This window comes from Babylonia areolata, chromosome 32 (assembly GCF_041734735.1).
Source record: "Babylonia areolata isolate BAREFJ2019XMU chromosome 32, ASM4173473v1, whole genome shotgun sequence".
Classification (NCBI taxonomy): domain Eukaryota; kingdom Metazoa; phylum Mollusca; class Gastropoda; order Neogastropoda; family Buccinidae; genus Babylonia; species Babylonia areolata.
The window spans coordinates 22176750-22194480 of record NC_134907.1 but is presented as its reverse complement, the minus strand read 5'-3'; the positions used below and the strand labels follow the sequence as shown (position 1 = coordinate 22194480).

The 17731-nt window shown below is 39.7% G+C and overlaps 2 protein-coding genes and 1 non-coding gene across 3 annotated transcripts in view; 2 read left to right on the top strand and 1 right to left on the bottom strand.

The window, feature by feature from the left end:
- The window catches only part of LOC143276637 (uncharacterized), a 39567-nt gene extending 30738 nt beyond the window's left edge, over positions 1–8829 (bottom strand). Inside the window, exons 1-2 of the mRNA XM_076581255.1 lie at positions 8745–8829; positions 5819–5929 (exon numbers count right to left, since the gene is read on the bottom strand). The gene's annotated coding sequence lies outside the window, so the exon portion shown is untranslated. The remainder of the gene's footprint in view (positions 1–5818; positions 5930–8744) is intronic.
- On the top strand, positions 7338–7410 carry Trnak-cuu (transfer RNA lysine (anticodon CUU)). Its single transcript has one exon. It is a non-coding gene; the product is annotated as a tRNA-Lys (tRNA).
- A 2078-nt stretch (positions 8830–10907) lies between the features above and the next one.
- Positions 10908–17731, top strand: part of LOC143276716 (RNA-binding protein Ro60-like) — a 52337-nt gene continuing 45513 nt past the window's right edge. The window contains exon 1 of the mRNA XM_076581368.1: positions 10908–11184. The gene's annotated coding sequence lies outside the window, so the exon portion shown is untranslated. The remainder of the gene's footprint in view (positions 11185–17731) is intronic.

Sequence of the window (17731 nt, the reverse complement as noted above, 5' to 3'; positions counted from 1 at the left end):
AAAACAAGCTTGTACAGTACCAGCACCTACAAGTTCAAGTGTGGTCAAGCTGTCAAACCGGTGGTGGTGGGAAGGGAGAGGTGGGGGAGAAGAAAGTGGGAGGTGAGGGGGTCCTGGAAACAGAGCACTGCCCAGGAAGACAATACTACCATTACCACTGTACCAGCAATACAAATGAACAGGTTGACAACTTTGGGGAGGAAACAAGAGGTGGAAATAGACAACTGTGAAAAATACTGAACGTTGGGCCGGGGTGCTGGGGCAACAGCTCCCTGAGGAGCAGAAAGAAGGCTCCATGAAAGTTTTTTTTGGTTTTTTGTGTGTGTTTTTTTGGTGTTGTTTTTTAGAAGAAAATTCCAGCCTTTCCTTACATGTTTTATGATTTTTTCTCTTTTTAAATTTTTTTTTTTTTTAAACAAGACTGAGTACTATAGTATACCCTAAAATTTTCTCAACAATGTGTGACTCATGCAAATGACTTGGGGTCCTCTCAAAAATACAGATTTCACTACAGTACAAATATTAAATACTGAAGACTGCCATCTCTTGGGAAACGAGAGACAATACAGTAGGTGGCGGCAGTGAAAATTTAAATATTCATTACAATGACTGAAATGTGATTTTTGGCAAACAACATGACAATATAAGAAAAACAAAAAAAAAAGTAAGTGAATATCTTGATTGGTTCTGAAGATATTCCATTTTAAAGATGTGACGATGCGTACATGCTGTTAGTACTTAATATTCTCACATTTTCACAGTTATATTATACTGTCCATGAGGGTACTGTAATGAAAACTCATATACTTTTAAAAACCACATGATAATGGTATATTGCACAAGAAAACACTAACACTTCAGCAGCAAAGAAACTGGAAAATATGTCTGTCAAAGTAGGAGGAAATAGAAAATCAAGACGTGTCAATGTGTACAGAATAGCAACTTTGAAGGTCTACAGCACTGAAACGAATAGACAGTTGCATTTCAAAATAAAATATCTTGCAGATTACATCACAGAAAGTGCACTGAATTTTTTTCAGGCATGACAGTTGACTGAATTTTAAGTATCAGAGTCTCAAACTTTGAAAAATCTTCAATTTGACCAGTGGAAAAAAGACTGTTTATTGGGGTAGCATGCTGCAAAGATGAATATTTCAGTAACTGTCACAAGTAGGACCATGAAATTTTGTGTGTGTATTAAGTGAAATGTCAGCTTTCAAAATAAATTAAAATCAACCTTAAAACTTCCCTCTAAAGTTGGCAGAAAAGGAATGATACCTGATTTTCTCATTAAAAAAGGGTGCATGCTGCAGATGAGACTTCTTCAAAATTTTTGTTTTTGAAAAAAATATTGAAGTTGCAGCCACAATAAGTTACCAGTGGTCTAGGATGATCATCTTCTTCAAAATTACTACAAATTTTTAAATGAATGCAACTTGAGAGCATTATACAGAATGGGTAGGTTGATGGGGCATTCCACAACAAAGGTTCCCAGGAGGGAGCAAATATTACATAAGTTGCTAGCAAAAATGACAGATATATGAATCTATTTTCTTTCAGCTCTCTAGTTTTTTCTTCCATCCATGAACCCAGTCATGCATTTCATTATAGAAGAAACACAATAAATAAGAAATAAAAGGTGGATGATGCACCTTTATTTCTTCACAAAATGGCATTCACAAGAGAAAATGCACACCAAAAAATCTCTCATTTTTTGGCACTCACAGGTTTCCTGGCATCAACAATAACATGCTGCTCACTACCTGAGATGTTTATACTGGCCTTTTTGGATCATGGAATAGGTCTTGCAAACCCTGCCATAAGCAGCTGTTTCTGCAACATGTTAGATACACAGATCAGCTCATAAGAAAGAACAAATGTTATGTTCAATTTAAAACTTAAAACCAAAACCAGAGCTCTCAGTTTAATATATGTTTAGGCTTTTGTCAATTTCTGAGTGTTTTGAGTGGGAGGAAAACACTGTGATAACAGAATTATAAAATGGCATACTAACAGGTAAGCATTCATTCAACAGCAACACAAAATTCACCACACTGAACAAAATGGCCGCACTTACCTTTCACACAATAACTCAGTTGCAGCATCAACTTATGCTTTGACAATTGAGGCTGAATTTTTAGGGGTCTGTCCTTTCCAATTGCTGACAAGAACTTTGCCATCTACTTGTACTGTTCATCTTATGGATGTCTTTGTTGCATGCGATTATTTACTCAGAAATTCCACTTCAGGGTGCTACATTTCATGACTGAGATGAAAGTATTACTTAATGTCTTATGTATACATGTATATGATTACTTACATTGAATATTTTATTGTTAATATGCACATCATACTTAGTATCTTATTCTTTGATATATATTTTGTGTACTCATCTTTATTTGTGTGTGTATGTGAGAATGCATGTCTTAGATATATATCAAACTGAATATTTCATTCACAATATGTGCATGGTATTTTGCATTTTATCATTTCATGAAATATGTGTTTACTTCCCTTTGTTTTCTGTTTCATGCAGTCTAGATGCACAGCATATCATGGGTTACATGACCTCCCCCCCCCCTCCCGCGCGCACACACACACACACACACACACAATTATACTATCTTAATGGCTGGATTCCTGGTAGTGTTATATAGTTTGACTTGACTGAACCTGATGTACAACTTAGGCTATGGGTGTTATTGTACTGATTTTCTTTTTACTAATTTTAGTTTGTTAAAAATTGGTGTTAAATTTTTGAAGAAACAGGATGTTGCCTGCACTGTTCAAATTAGTCATATATCTCTTCACATTACACTTTTTTCATACTCAGACATACACATACTCACAAGCATACATGTGCAAATGCAAACTTGCTCTGGCTCTCTCTCTCACACACACACACGCACACACCTACTCCACTGACAGGAAAGAAATGGGGAAGGGGGATGACTGGAGGGAGGAGATGGTGGGTTATATCACTGTCAGCAGTCAGGGATTCTCAGCCAGAGCAAGTGGTCAGTGATTTGGTTCAGTGCCAAGTTTGCCACAACCATTGACAACCCCCTCCCCTCTCCTTACCATTGGTGGGAGATTCTCAGAGACAAAGGAGGGGAATGGCTATACAACTCTCAGCTAATTATGAAAGTGAAGTTTGCAGAGGAGAAAGGGGGAGGAGGGGCGTGGGGGAGGGGGGGGTGAGGGGTTAGTATGAATTGGTGTTCTTGTTCTTTCTGGAATGTGAGAGCATAGTATCTATCTGTCTGTATATATTGAGATAAAGTTTCACAGCTATAGAAGCAAAATGCAACTAGAATATCAGACTTTTGTGTGATGCTGAATGAAAAAGAAACCATATTCCAATTTGTTTACTCACTTATTCAACACAAACCGAGTCTGTAGCAGACGACGCTAATGCTGTCCCGAGCACTTCCGGTTTTAGACCCAGGTAATATTTTGCTTACTAAAGCAAAAATCAATCAAATATTAGTAATTGGAATTCATGGGCTCCGTTTTAACATGTCCATTTTTCATTCTGTATCAATAGTTTTTGTGTGTTTTACTCCGAAAAAAATAAATCGTGTTCCGATTGAAACACGGTGTCACGTTACGAAAACACTTATGAAATAGATCCAAGCTGCTCAGTTACTGACATCGATCAAAATCCTGATTCAGAGAATTTCAGCTCAATATTGTGCATGAAAGTGCTAAAGACATTCGTTTTCAAAAATAATATAAAACTTACCGATGAAACTTAAGATTTTCTGGAGAAACAATGCGTTTTTTGTGTTAGCTGAAGTGCCGCTCTCCTGTGTCGAATGTTGATTGGGCCGACGCAACTGACGAAGAGGGGTACCTGCTTTTGAATCGCTTGAGCAAATTGCTCATGGATCAAAAATATTAGTTTCGGATACCATTGAAATCAGCAGAAAATGCTCTTTACCGCTCATACAGTAACCCGTAGGGTCAGATTTCATTTTCGAACTGCGCGAGGCGTTGAAAGATAGCCGAAAAATTCCCGTAACTTTGCGCTCAGATCTAACTACCCTACTTCGCCCAAGGCTTGGAAAAAAACACACGAAAGTTCTCCTTGAACTTTCGCCTTTCACGGCTCCCAGTTTTTCGAACAGTAACCAATGAATGGAAAACAACGGATGCGATTTTTTCCACTATGTGGTTGAAACTAACTGTGTCGCGCTCAGAAAGACGCCGGCCGCCATTGAACAAGGATCGCTATTTCGCGTTACAGTACACTTTTTTTCTTCCATCCGCGAACTCATGCACGCATTGCATAAAGCAAACACAATAAAAATTAAAAATATGGATGATAAATGATTATTTCAGTTGGATAGTTTTTCACAAAATGAAATCAAATTTGAGAAAATGCACTTCAAAATTAGTCAATTTTTTAGGCGTTCATAGGTTTCCCGGCATCGGCCATGGGGGCTGCCGCTACCTAAATACAGTCTACACTTCAGCCAAAAACTATTACAAGGATCTCCATGGTGAAAGCACATAAACCAATCATTCAATCAAAATAAACACCACAAAGGCAGTAAATCAGAGATTAAGAAAGAAAAAAATCAACAGCAAAACATATTAGAATTTAGTATTAGAAAGAGACAACATACACAGACATTTAGCATTACAACATTCATCATAATTCACATTACACCATTCATTGGAACAATTCATATCAAACAGAAGTGAAAACAGAGAAGAAAATTAACAACTTTGAACATTAACAATTACATGCAAAATTCTGCTGTTGCAAATGAAATAAGGGTTTTTAACTTTATAATAGTTCCAATCAGCATTAATAAAAGTGAACAGTTGCAACAGATTTAAATGTTAAGCAACGTAGTATGTATTGTTGAATGTCAAATCACACCTTTAACAGCTTTTGAAAATATGAGTTTGCTTACAAAAAGTTGCATTTATTATCTGTTTAACATTTGTAAATGTGGCTTTTCGCCAACACCTGATACAATGATAAGGTCAAATAATTTATCTCTTAAATGTTTTCTTCCATGGCAAAAACTAAAAAGAATTAAAATCCCATCTGAATCATTGGTTTCTACTTCTAACATTTTCACACTGTTCACAAAACAAATTCCGTAATGAATAAACCTGACTACTTGGATTATCAGACTTCAGTTGTGGTGTGGTCTTCAAAGTAAAGTTTTTCGCTTCATAGCACATTTTCACTTTCACTTCTTCAGTTCTTGGTTTCTTCTCCTCCTTCTTTTTCAGAGTTTGTGGGCTGCAAGTGCAACTCCCATGTTCACTTACAAACAGGTGGGTTTTCACATGTATGACTATTTCACCCTGCCATGAAGGCAACCATACTCCATTTTCAGGGGTGTGCATTCTGAGTATGTTGTTGTTTCCAGACTGCACCAAATGCTGACATGGATTACAGGAGCTTTAACATGCGTATTGATCTTCTGCATGCATATATATATACATACAATGGGGTTTCAGGAACCAGCAAATCAATGCACACTGACCTGGGAGATCAGAAAGATTTCCGATCTTAACCCACCACGTTTGCCAAAACTGACAATCCAACTCAGGAAACTTAGACAAGTATCCAGCACACTAGGCTTTCAACCACCGTAGCATTCAAAGACTTCTAGAGCTCTAGTTCCCACTTTATAATGTTAAGTGACATGGGTGTAAATCAGACATACCCAACCAGGTAGGTTAAGGGTATAAGGCGAAGGGAGTCAATAATTCATGATCATTGTTAAAGTAAACAGAAGAATATGAAATAGTTCTAATCATTTCCACACTCCACAGTTATATTCATTCTCACCCAATTTTGCTCAGTCAGCAACTGTATCAGCCCATGTGCTTTACTCCGTGTGACAGCTGTTTCTGTATCAGTCGATCAGCCTCTTGTTCTCAGTCTGCATCCACAAGAAACCTGAAACCAAATAAATAAATAAATGTGTTAAAATGATAAATAAATCAACTAGCACAGATGAAAAATTTTCCTGTTTTCAGCAAATTTCCAAACTTCTCAATTGCAAAGTTTTAGGTGAAATGAATCATGCTGAACTATCTAAGCATCTTTTACTGCATTATTGTGGTTTTTGTGCCTGTTTTCTGCTCAAACATGAACTATCAACAAATCATCATCATGTAATTTCAAAAAAAGCATGGCATTAATTGTGAGTGTTACCAAAAGTTATACTTACTCCAATACCCTGCTCATCACTAGATTTCCTGACCAGCCCACCAATATCCAGCTGGTCTGTCTCATTGGAACAGTAGTGACATTTGAAGTAACAGAACTTAAATCTTCCGTTATTTTTACATCTGTATCAAACAGCCTAACTATGCTGGAATTCTGCTAATCCAGCGCTTTTAAAATAACAAATAATGATAATAATTATCATTATCATCATTATTATTATCATTATCATTAATGGGAATGTATAATGCACTGTGCCTGCTTTGCACTGAGACTTGCATATAATATGCATTCATTAAAAGGTAGAAGGTTAAGAATAAGAGGAGACTTAACCCCTAGGCTGCCTATAAGACGAGATAACTTGTCATACCAAGCATGTACGCTTCACTGCCACAATGACGAGATAACTCATCATCGAAATATTCTGACTTTTCCCTGCTTTGCATTCAGTTCGTTGACAAAAATGCTGGTAGCTTTAGCTTGGAGAACCTTTCTAGATTCTATTCATAGCTAGAAACACCATCAACGTCATGAGGCAGTCCTTTATTTGAACGTTTTGGTTGGGTTACTGGCTGCAGTGTTTGCCTGGCTCCTCTCCTCGCTCGCTCAACAAAATGTCGGACTGACGCCGTGCTCAAGACATGCGATCATGGCAAACTAAATCAAGCAAGATTGTTTTCTTTAGCTAATGCTCAGAAAGAATTGAAGCATAAATTCGAAGGAGAATACAGTGATGAACATTTATAGGACGATTTGATAGGAAATAAAGGGAGCAATCAAGAGAGTGGCCAAGATACGACTATCAGTGATTGATGCCGGCTGTTCAGCTCTAGCAGACAACAGAAGTCACCCGAATTTAGCAGGGCACAGTGTGAGCGATTTTCTTGGCACTCAGCCAATGCGGTCTGATGAGAACTGGATAAATGACCGTGTGAGAGGGGTGGAGACTGAGGGGGCGTGGCCTCACATCCATATTATCACTTGGAGAAGTCACAATGCATTGTGTATCTATTTCTTTTTCAATTTTTTTATATTGTGGTTGTTCTAGTATGATTTTGTGTGTGCAGATATCCATTTGTCCAGAAAATGATATTTTCGTGCAAATTACCTGACTAATGTTTGTAATGAACAAATATCTGCCCGGTTAGCTCAGTCGGTAGAGCATGGGACTCTTAATCCCACGGTCATGGGTTCGAGCCCCACATTGGGCGTTTCTTTAAGCGCGTTGGGTTACGCTGCTGGTCAGGCATCTGCTTGGCAGATGTGGTGTAGCGTATATGGATTTGTCCAAATGCAGTGACGCCTCCTTGAGCTACTGAAACTGAAACTGTAATGAACAAGTTGAAAATGTGACAACAAGACACTGATTTCAAAACAACAGCATGTCACTAAATATACATAAAATGGGAAGACATCATGTATTTGTATTCTTTATTCATTTACCTTTCAGAAAATATATACTTTTATGGGTCTTTCTCCAATAACAAAGAGCACAGAATTTTTTGAAAATTTATACCCGTTTTTTGTGGAAAAAACCCTGGCAAATAGATTTCACTTAAAGCTTATTTTCCTGGCAGCGAAAGGGTTAATAAGTTAATTGAAACCTACAAAATGTTAAACTGCTTTAAAGATATTAATACAAATAATATTTTTAGAATGTCAGATTATGAGAGTACAAAAAATAAAATCAGTGATGAAAACTGTAAGGAGCACTGTAATACCAACCTATGGAAAATTTCATTTTCTAACAGAATTGCACAAAATTTATTTGGAATGCACTATGGAATACTGATGTGTTTAAAAATCTCCTTCAGTCCTTGATATGAATACCAAATAAATAAATAAAAAATTTTTTTTTGACTTTGACAAATGAATTACAGCAAATAATTGAGACCGTGAAATAGCATATGCTTATCCCACAAATAAGGAAAAAGAGACAGCTATTGAATGGGACATAAAAAGGCTGTGAGGCCTAGGCAGACAACCTGCCAGTCCCTACACTACTACTACTACTGGGACCCAGAGCACTAACAAGTAACATAATATTAATAACATATCAATATGAACATGAGGGGAAATTGCTAATAAAAAAAATTAACATGATTACAGGCACTATAATCCAGACTACAAATAAGAAAAATTATGGAATGTGTGAATGACAAAGAAAACAAACCACACAACGTTCAACTTCAGCATCATTCTGTCAAACCCAAAGCTTCTGGTCTTAACCTGAACATAATATAAGTACCTCAGATGGACACTTCAGAAGATAAATCCTCAATTGCAGATTACAAATATAAATCAAAATGAAAGCAAGAGGCAAGACAACGTTCTTTACTTCAAGCCCACAATCATTTCAGTTTCTTGTTTTGTGAAGTTTTGTCCACATGTGACATCGCTACAGAAGTCTCAATATCAAATCAAAAAAATTCATACCGATAACTACGATTATTTCTATCGCTATTTAAATAATGCTTAAGAAACTGATCAAGCAAGAGAGTAAGTAGAATGTCTAAGGTACGATTATATGGGAATGTAAGCGTACCTCATCCAAAACTCTCTGTTTTTGAATTTTTTTTTACTGTTTTGCGAACGGTGAATGAGAGATTTTCACTGCCCTGTCGTCCAGCCTCGTCCAGAATTCACCTTTTCCGCTTCCGGTTTAAAAAAATATATATCCGTCAGTCTTTTTTCCGGAAATCATCGAAAGCAGTATAAAAAACGTCAAAAGATACCCTGACCCCAGGCTTCATAAATTCGGCGTAAAATCGACCGAAAAGCATAAAAGAATCAGCTGATAAAAACCATTTGGCATTTGTTTTGTGCTTTTTAAAATCAGTATAATGAAACCACGAACCTACAAATAGATAATACGTCTGTGAATGAAACACAAAATGAAATGTATGTCCGTGACTGTAACACAAAATGAAACACTGACATATGCCGTGCTTATCCAAACATAATGTACGTACGCATTCATATACTAACATGTACTATATGCATGACATGACGCAGCATAGCACTACATTGATGCGTCGAATATGGATGCCCAAAGTATCCTGCACTTTCCTCCTTCTCGATAAAAACAGTCGTAGCTTTAGAAGAGGTAGGAAACCTGGAATACAATATCAGCCGAGTCTGATCGAACTCGGTGTTCCTCATATTGTTTGCCGATTATCAGGCACAGTGGCACTGATATCACAGACGCCAGAACGTCTGCACTGAGAATCAGTAACTGAATGATCATCATAGTAGCCTACTTTATACACAGTCCGGACAAGTCAGTCTGGAAATCAATGCAGAAAAACCAATAGCATCCAGCAAGGGGAGTTACCTTAGGGGAAATGAGAATTAGTACTTGGATGACACTTGTCTATAAATGGCACAGTAAGCAGTTACATTTACATAGGTTATATAGGTATACGTTCACAACAACTGAAATCGAGTAGATATAATGTGCTGGGAGTGCAATCCCTGATAGTAACGAAATTCACACACACACACACACACACACACACACATATATGTGTGTGTGTGTGTGTGTGTGAAGAAGAAGAAAAGATAGCTATCCTTGACCGGCGTACCAGTGTTCTCAAGTTAATGAGATGACTGGACGAGGCCGGCTTTCAGATTTGTTATGCTCAGGTTCAACCGATTTCATTTTATGGTACGGAAGTTTGGGATCTAGACCCAAACGATTCAATTTAGATATAAACCAAAATGTGCACACTCTGGCATGTAAAAGTCCACCAGCTTAGTTAACGATTAAATCAAATCTCCCACGGCAGTAAATGAAATAGCTCTAGATTATAAAAAAAAAAAGTGAGGTCCGCTTTGAATTTGCAGAGCTCAGTCTGAATTAGACCTCATTCTCTCCTTCAGCCTTTCCACTAGTTGCCTGTTTCCCATCGAGTATACTATACAAGCTATCCACTCTTTTCTTCTTCTTCTTTTTTTTTTTTTTTTTTTTTTTCAGTCAGTGGGTCTGGCACAGATTATCTTTCTCATTGTGATTCCCTCGTCTCTTTTAGATTTAAAACTCCGTCTTCTCTCAGCAATATGTTTTAACGAATGCTTGTATGCATGTATTCATATGCCTTGTGTTTGCGTGTGTAGTTTGATAATTACATGTAGGTGTGCATATACACCTTATAGTAGTAGTAGTTGTTGTCAGTGTAAGGCCTTTTAATTGTCAGGGGTTTTTTTGTTGTTGTTTTTTTTTTGGGGGGGGGGGGGGCAGGTTTATTGTTGTTTGTTTGATTGTTTTGTTTATTTTGTTTGTTTGTTTGGGTTGTTTTTTGTGTTTTTTTTGTGCTTGTTTGTTTGTTGTTGTTGTTGTGGGTTTTTTTTTGTTTTTTTGTTGTTGTCGTTGTTGTTGTTGTTTTTTTGGGGGGTTGTTGTTGTTGTTTTCGGTGCTATCAAGCTTCGTGTTTGTGCATGTGTTCCGTTGTGAAATATAATAGCTGTTTGTCTTCACTGAAAGAATGGTGTATGTGATATAGCACTGGATGTTTTGTTTGTTTGTTTTTTTGTGTTTTTTTTTGTTGTTGTTTTTTTTTCTATCTGTAGAATTACGCGCGTATAATAAGCTCCCAGCGGATCAAGACGCAGCATGCAAACTGATGTACGACGTGTAACGGAAAACTTTCTTGCACGTTTGTACCTGTCACATAGGGAATTCCCGTTATTTGTCATAATGGCAGTTGAGAGGATTGGTGCAGACGACAGTGGTGAAGCCAATATTCTTTAAATCCGCGACACTCCATCAACAACTCCCGGTGTTAGTTTTATAGTTACCAATTCCTTGGTGAAAAAGAAGAAAGAAAAAAATATATGTAAGCTGGACACATTCAATAGAAGCCTTGGACGTTTTAGTTGACGTCAGTGTAGATTTCTAGTAGCGCCACCTTGTGATTACGAAAACGTCACAAGGCAGGCCTCCAATCCGGGATTCGACAAAAACTACAGACTTCGCTGAACATCAGGTATGCAGAAAAACGACGCAAAGCCTTTATACTTCAGGTTTCTAGAGTCAGATGAAGGACTTTGAATTCACATTTGATTCAGCGTTATATTGTGTGTGTGTGTGTGTGTGTCTGTGTGTGCGGCCAGACCGTACGCGCGTGCCAGTGCGCGTGCGCGCGCGCGCGCGTGCGTCAGTCTGCGGGGTGCGTGCGTGCGTGTGCGTGCGTGCGCGAATGTGTGTGTGTGGTAGTGTGTGTGTGTGTGTGTCTGTCTGTCTGTGTGTGTGTGTGTGTAAGTGAATGTCACTAATAATATGGTACTAGTAAGCGCGTGTAAATGACAGGATTGTGTCTGTGTGTGCATGCGCGCGCGTGTGTGTCAGGGTATTTGTGTGCGTATACTCGCAGTTACCTGTGAGAGAGAGTGGTTGGGAGGGGGGGGGGGTGGGAGGGGGGGGGTACAAAAACATGAAGACAAAGTAAATGGCAATTGGCTATTAATTTTGATAGTTCCCAGTTCAAACATGCAAAAAGACGGGTGACAAAACGCTAAGATGAAGTAAATGGCAATCGACAATTTGATATTGAGTTCCCAGCTTTCACACACGAACATAATATTGCGCACACCCTTGTTGGCTAACTCAGTGCTACAATGTACTGACTGAAAAGTAATGGTAGATCTACTCTGTCACACATGACTGGAAAAGCTCTGCAGCGATTTTGCACACAACCCGGAAGTTCGAAAGTTTTATTGTCAATCTAACTTGAAGTCAGTGGATGAAACAAGTAACGTTTATATAAGTTCGACGTTCATGTGTGGCCAGACCATACATACATGATTTCTTCTTGTTCAGTTCTTGATTGAATTGATACGGATACTTATACAGCGCCCACTGGTATCCTTGGTCCGGGGGAGATCAAGCTGTCAGCGCTGTACAAACTCGGGATCATTTGAACAACAGGCTGCATACCATGGTGGAGCCCACTGACGGCTGCCGTGCTGATTCGTTCCCCGTGCGTCATGCAATCAGATTTCAGGCACGCGCACATACACACTCAGACAGACATGCAACATTCATGTTGGTAAAAATCCCACATGGACAGGAGTTCTGGCTGGTAAAACAAAACAAAACGAAACAAAACAGAACACTGGGATTAGTTTACGTTTCTGGCTGAACCAATCCGGCTACTGTCGCGGTTCTCGGAAATACACCCCAACCTTCAACTGACAGCCCTATATTTTCCAGTGGGGAGAGAGGAGGGAAGGGGGAGTGGGAGGGGGACTGAAGGCCGGGTATTCATAAAATTGACCAGTTCAGAGGTGGGGGTTCAGTCACCCAGACCTCAACGTCTAAACTGAGGCAGTCAGTAGTCGATAGAGGAGGTAGGACTATACTGAGAAGGACATTGCAGGCATTATACGGACAGCTGAGGGAAAGAAAGTATGCCTGTAGACATTTGATTGTCGTTTCTTCATTCTGTGAATCGGTTTAACGTCAGTTTCAGTTTCAGTTTCAAACCCAGTGAAACTGAAACTCAGACTGAGATTCTGGAATCATTCTAAATTATAAGTTTTTTTGTATTGTTCAGTGTTGCTTTCAGCAGCAATTTATTTCATTAAGTAAGCCTACTCATTGCTTCAACTTGTATATCATGATCCAAGTCCTAATGAATTACATAATAAACGCCAGAATCGACATTGCATTGCATCGACATTAGATCGAGCGGCCATTAGCATTTCCCTGCCATTTCAGTGCTGCTCTCCACCACTGTGAAGCAACACACACAAACACACACACACACACACACACACACACACACACACACACACACACACAAGAAAAAGAAGAAGAAGAAATTATTTGAGAGGAGTTGAAAATTAGATCAGATACAAACTTTTCGAAAAGAGCCAGCTGTATATCATTTCAAATGACAATAACAACATATATGTACTTCTAACTTAATCGAAATTTCAGGAATAGATCTAAAAAGTGTGGCAGCCACATATACTTCCACACCTCTAACACTGTGGGAGACACATAGAGCAGCTTTTGATATAAACTATTATAATCAGAACAAGAGAGGCAAGGCCTTCAAGACTCACTTGTGATACACTGGAAAAAAAATCCAAGCTTTTTATGTATTGTGTATAATTTCAAAATGTAATGTTTAAGATGAGAAAGATCAGTTTAAAGCGAATTAAGTCCCCTAGCATTAATTACAGAGTAATTTCCCTTTTTTACTATCTGCACCAAAACGTTTGCAAAATAAATAAAACTTCCATGCTTAGCAAAAGAAGTTCCTGTTTGAACAAAAAATGATAATAATGACTGCTCTTGTTGTTGGGTCACAATATCAGATCAAAGTGCCAAGTTTAGAGAATACAAAAAATATAAATATTACAGTGAATGCAGTTTGCATATAATTAGGCTTCATTTTTGTGTGTGTGTGTGTGTGTGCCCATCCCATTGGTGCAATATTGTTTTAAACAAGATGACTAGAAAGAACTGAATTTTTCCTATTTTTATGCCTAATTTGGTGTCAACTGACAAAGTATTTGCAGAGAAAATGTCAATGTTAAAGTTTACCACGGACACACAGACACACACACACACACACACACACACACACACAGAGACAACCGATCACCGGGTTAAAAAAGGATGAAAATAATTTTATAACAGTGATTGTAACACCCGCCGTGTATCAAAACTATCAATACCACATTCATGTGTTTACAAATGGTTCAATGCTTACAAATGCTTGAAGAAAAAAAACAAAAAAACACAAAAAAAACACACCAACACTGGTGCACCTTTTGTAATCCCAGCACTTAAAATTGAAAAGGCATTCTATATTGGAAGTAAGCTATCCATATTTACTGTTGAACTGGTGCCAGCTGTAATGCTTGCGTTGGAATATCTGATAAATCTCCCTTTAACTTTTTTCAGAGTAGTTTTTATTGGTTGACTCAAAATCAGTCTTACATGCATTAGAATCGTTAGATATAAAGACTCGACCAGACCTTATTTTTGAAAGATATCATTTATTGCACATTCTATCAGCCAAAGGTATAACCACAGAATTCTGCTGGGTACCCTCTCATGTTGGTATAAAAGGAAAGGAAATGACCGACAGAGCAGCAAAAAAAAAAAAAAAAAAAAAGGGTGCAGAAAGAATAGAGAATTCATTTGAAATAGTTATCCAACAATCAGTTTCAGAATGTTACAGATTTCTTGAGTCTTCAATATGCAGCAGACGTCACGGGCTAGTGCTGATGACAGGATTTCACACCAAAAGGACAAGGAGTTTACAACTGAAATTACCCAACACAGAATGATGGATTTTCCATTGTACTATCGTAGCCTGGTAACCTCTCTGGTGTCTCGTATAAGACTGAACGCTTTCAAGACAAAATTTAGCACAAACGTTTATTATGTATGTGGTAAACAAATCACATGAAATCATATTTTGTTTCGGTGTCAAATTATTAACAGGTTACTCCCAAAATCATGTAAAGTTAGAAAATTCTCAGAACAAAACATAAAAGAAATAATGTCCAACCAATTAATTATGATTGAACATGCTGTATAGTCCAATAGGAGTGAGTGTTTCTATTATGCGACCTTACCGATATTCGGTTTTAATTTCTATTGTAGTGTATGATGTTAATTGCTGTTACACAGATATTTACGATATCGTTGATTCCATTGTTCTAGTTTATCCGTTCTCTGTATATCCCCTTCAATCCCCATCCCCTTACCCCCATCTCTCACACACAAACATACATATACACATGACACGTCTAATATCACTCAAAGTGAAAAGACGTTAAATTGATGAAAGAACACACACACACACACACACACACACACACACACACACACACAGATTGATATGGAAGACAGGCTGTTGCCCATGCAGCAAGTCCCCACTCTCCTCGCCTCCAGGTGACTCCTTCAGGGGCAAAGCAGAAGCCAGTACGCTTGGCACCAGGGGCGACGCAGCAGCTGCCAGAAAAGAGTTGGTTACAACTCAACTGCGATTGCCTTAGGAACTCCGACGACGGATTTTCTGTCAGGGTTTTCTCCCTTAGCCTTTCCCCGAAGAAGATGTAGCCGCATCTGAAGTTTGAGCATGGAGCTGTCCTTCTCCTAGATGAACAGCCTTCCGTGGCTTACGAGTTTCATCTGTTCGGGTTTGAAATCGGAGTTTCCTTCTGGACTGATGGACTGCCTTCCTAGGTTAACGAGCTCCATCTACCAGGGCTAGGGTTTTTTAGGCGACCCATGTCCGCCTCGATGTTTCCCTAGTCGTAGGACTTCTTCTTCTCTTCTTCTTTGTTCGTGGGCTGCAACTCCCACGTTCACTCGTATGTACACAAGCGGGCTTTTACGTGATTGACCGTTTTTACTCCGCCACGTAGGCAGCCATACTCCGTTTTCGGGGGTGTGCATGCTGGGTATATTCTTGTTTCCATAACCCACCGAACGCTGACATGGATTACAGGATCTTTAACGTGCGTATTTGATCTTCTGCTTGCATATACACACGAAGGGGGTTCAGGCACTAGCAGGTCTGCACATATGTTGACCTGGGAGATCGTAAAAATCTCCACCCTTTACCCACCAGGCGCCGTCACCGTGATTCGAACCCGGGACCCTGAGATTGACAGTCCAACGCTTAAACCACTCGGCTATTGCGCCCGTCGTTCTGGACTGATGAACTGCCTTCCTAGGTTAACGAGCTCCATCTACCAGGGCTAGGGTTTTTGAGGTGACCCATGTCCGCCTGGATGTTTCCGTAGTCGTAGGACAAATGGGGCTTTGTACTAGTAGAGGAGACAGTGCCACCTGAAGCCTCACCCCGTCTGGTAGACAACACCGTCAGTTTGTCTGGGACCCCCCACGAATCTATAAATAGACCTATATACGTCCGTTGGAACCCTTTGTTTACTAGCAAGCCAGCGGGGCTGACCTCCAAATCTGGAGGCCGTCCTCTGGGTTGGGGATAGTAATAATAATGGACATTTGTTGAGCGCTTTCTTCCCTTAAAGAGAGCTCAAAGCGCTTTACAATAAACATCAAACAAGCACACACACACACGCTTCCTTCCTTCCTTCCGTTCAGTGATCACAGTCTTATTCTTATTCTTCCTCGTTCGCCTCCCATTAGATGGGCAGCATGGTGTCCTCGATGAAGGCTGCCGTCCGTCGCAGCTCTTCCAGGGTGCCTTACAGCTTGGCTTCCACTGCTGTCGGTGTTGGCCAGTACTTCCTCCTGGATGCTGCATGCGTCGTACATCACAAGCAACTGAGACCTGACTATTCTATCACTGAATAAAAGGGGGTCTGCGGAAGATACATTTAGGTCTACATAGGTTTCTTTAAAAAGAAAAAAGGGTATATTCTGGTATTTATATCCTGGAGACCATCGAAACAAAGGCGTCGACTGAGCTGGCCTCCACAGTTCTCTGGGGCAAGGCGTTCCAATCCCGGATGGTACGTGAGAGGAAACCAGCCTGCCTATATCCAGCTGCTCAGTGTGGGTGCGTTGCTGTCGTGGTGGTGGTGATACCAGTTTTTCTTTCAGTGAATCCATGCTTACATAATTATGTTTGATTTTATACAGCATGGTCAGTCTGGCTGTTTGGTGGCGTTGTTGCAGGGAGGGCCATCCAAGGTCTTGTAGCATTGCTGATACACTTGAGGTGTTTCGGTAGTGTTTCAGCACAAGTCTGACTGCTCGTCTCTGGACTGCCTCGAGGAGATCAATGTCCTGTTGTTGGTAGGGATCCCAGACTGGTGATGAATATTCCAGGATGGGGCGGACAAATGTCTTGTACGCTAGTTCCCTGATGGTCTGGGAACTAATTTTCAGGTTCCTCCTCAAAAAGCCTAAGGTCTTGTTTGCTTTGGAGCAGATGTTGTCAATGTGCTTTCTCCAGCTCAGGTCTTTCTTTATCGTGACTCCTAGATACTGAATGGAGTCTGCCCTCTGTAGCGTTTCTCTGTGCAGCGTATATTGATGCTCTTTTGGTTCCTGCTTTTTGTCACGATCAAGGTGTTGCATTTGCCACGATGGAAAACCATGTCCCAGCTCTTCTCCCACTCAGCGAGTTTGTTGAGGTCTTGTTGTAGCTGGGCTTGGTCCTGGGGTGCTGCTATTACTTTGTAAAAACTGCAGTGTCGTCTGCAAACAGCCTTGCTTTCGATGATAAGTTCTCAGGCAGGTCGTTAATATACACTAGGAAGAGGCATGGCCCCAGTACTGATCCCAGAACGGAACGCACATCTGTGTAACTGGAGCTGACTCCATTCACTACCACTGCTTGCGGCCTCTGGTTTCTGAGGAAATCCGTGATCCACTCTTTGGTCTGTCCGCGAACTCCGTAGTGATGGAGTTTATGCAGGAGTAGGCTGTGGTTGACTTTGTCAAATGCCTTAGCGAAGTCCATGATAAGGACGTTTGTCTGTTTTCCCTGCTCTGTGCATTCCAAGAGCTTGTCAATAAATTCCAGGAGCTGATTTTCTCTTCCGGAAGCCATGCTGTTCTTCTCTTAGTATCCC